The sequence below is a fragment of the Octodon degus genome, unplaced genomic scaffold (genome assembly GCF_000260255.1).
Source record: "Octodon degus isolate 3935 unplaced genomic scaffold, OctDeg1.0 scaffold00124, whole genome shotgun sequence".
In the NCBI taxonomy this organism is placed as follows: domain Eukaryota; kingdom Metazoa; phylum Chordata; class Mammalia; order Rodentia; family Octodontidae; genus Octodon; species Octodon degus.
In genome coordinates, this window is record NW_004524700.1 from 2,113,860 (window position 1) to 2,115,887 (window position 2,028).

Below are 2,028 nucleotides of genomic sequence, written 5' to 3' on the forward strand. Positions count from 1 at the left end.
TCAATAACAAGTGACACAATCCTTTGGGGAAATTGCTGTTTAAAAAAAAACAAAAAACCAGTCTGAATATGCATTGTAAGCAAGGAAATTCAGTCTTTTTTTCTTCTTTAAAAATCTGTTACTCCTAAAATATCATTCTACATAATTGGAAGTAAAGGACTGAAAGGCCAAGAGAAAGAGGAAAAAGGAAGGGGGCACATACCATCAACACAAAAGAAGTAAAACTGTACAAACTGAAGCAGTTCGTAACAGACTGGGGTCACACTCCCAACCACCAAAGACTGCCTGAAGAAATTCACCAGTTCACAGGAGCTGGGTTCGATGGATGAAGAGCGATTCATTGCCGCGGAGCAATCCCCTTTCATACCCCAAAGCCAGGCTTCTGCACCATTCCTCCACAGGGAGGGCCTCCCATGCCACCACCCAGCCCACCTCCAGGGCCTCCAGATCCCCATAGGTGGTTGTCTCGACAGTCGGCTTCCTGGCAGCATGGATCTTCTTCTCTTCCACATTCAGGCAGACTTCACCTCTGAACATGATGGGCCTGTTGCTAAGGGCCTTCTGCACAGGCTCAGAATCATCAAACACAACAAAGCCAAAATTGTGTAGCTTCCCACCCCTGTTTATGTGCAGCTCCACCACATTCCCATCATTTTGAAAGAAATCTTTGAGCTCTGAGGTGTCCACCTCATGAGGCACGTTCCCACTGATGAGCTGGTAGCTGTCTGAGAGTCTCACAATTCTCTGAGGTTCAACATTACCTTGCTTCCAAGGTTCACAAATTCCTCTGGGGAGAAATAGTTATTCACTGTTCTCTCACTCTTTGATCCCTCTAGGGCTTCTGTGGTGGAATCTGAGATTCAGGTTTAGATTCTAGATGGGGCTGTGATGCTGGTACTTTCACAAAACGAGGAGGTATCCCAGTAACAGGAACAGCTCCACTAGTAGGAAGGTTCTTGCTGGTCACAGATGCTCAAGAAAATGTCTTCAAGTCCTCCTGTACTGTCTGAGCTATGTCTGTGGGTGCTGGAGAAGATCTCTTCTGAGAATCCTCTGGAACAGCTTTTGCTAAAACAGGTTCACACTTTTCCTCTTGGATTTCAGATGCAGGTTCTTGCTCTGGTTCTTGTTCAGGACCAGGCTCTGGTTCAGCAACAGGTTCCTCTAAATGTTCTTCCAGGTCATTGTTGACAGTTTGATCATAGAAAGTACCAGAATCATCAGGTACAGCCTCAAGTGTCTGCTGTCCTTCTTCAGGCTCTTCTACTTCTTCCTCAGATTCCTCCTGAGGCTCAGTGACAAAGCCAGCAGAGACCTCATCTTGGTGTCTGAAGATACCGTTATGAACATAGAATTTATTTGCAACTGAGCCCTCATGAACAAGGACAAACATCTGCATGAACCTCTGCAAAGCCTGGTTGTTGTTAGAGAGCAGTTCCATGACCTGGACCACCACACCATCATTCAGGGTAACATGTGCATCAGCTTGGCAGATCTTGGTGTGGCAGTTGGTGAAGTTTTGTGACATCACTTTTCTATGAATTTCTTTCTGTCCATAGACTGATTCTGCAGGTTTTCCATTTGAATCCAATTTCCTGTGGACATAGGAAGAGTTCTTTCCATAAAATTGATGTAGCATGTGCAGGGCCTGGTTCAGCAGGGTATAATACTGTCTCACAAATTCCTGCCTGACCAGCAGGGACTAGGCTTCTCCATTACCATTGCTTTGCTCAATTCAGCCTGTGCGGCTGAGTGAGCATGGAACAAGTTCTGCTACATGGCACAGAAGGTGACAGAAACCCCTCACACAAACAAGTTTGCACCAGGTCTTAAATTCCTTAATGTTCTATAGAACAACTTTTGCGGGGCTGGACTGCATGGCTGGACTGTCTCTCATGGGGAGAGATGCTACAGTGGCTAGATGCTGAGGGTCAGCAGCTTCACAGGAATGGCTACTTATGAACTAGGAAAGCACATTAAATATGTTAATAACTAGTACATCTATACTAGGGAGTGATGATTGGAAAG

The 2,028-nt window shown here is 45.5% G+C and overlaps 1 pseudogene; it reads right to left on the minus strand.

Moving 5' to 3' along the window:
* Nucleotides 1-337: 337 nt before the first annotated feature.
* On the minus strand, nt 338-1,722 carry LOC101563176 (annotated as a pseudogene).
* Nucleotides 1,723-2,028: the final 306 nt, after the last annotated feature.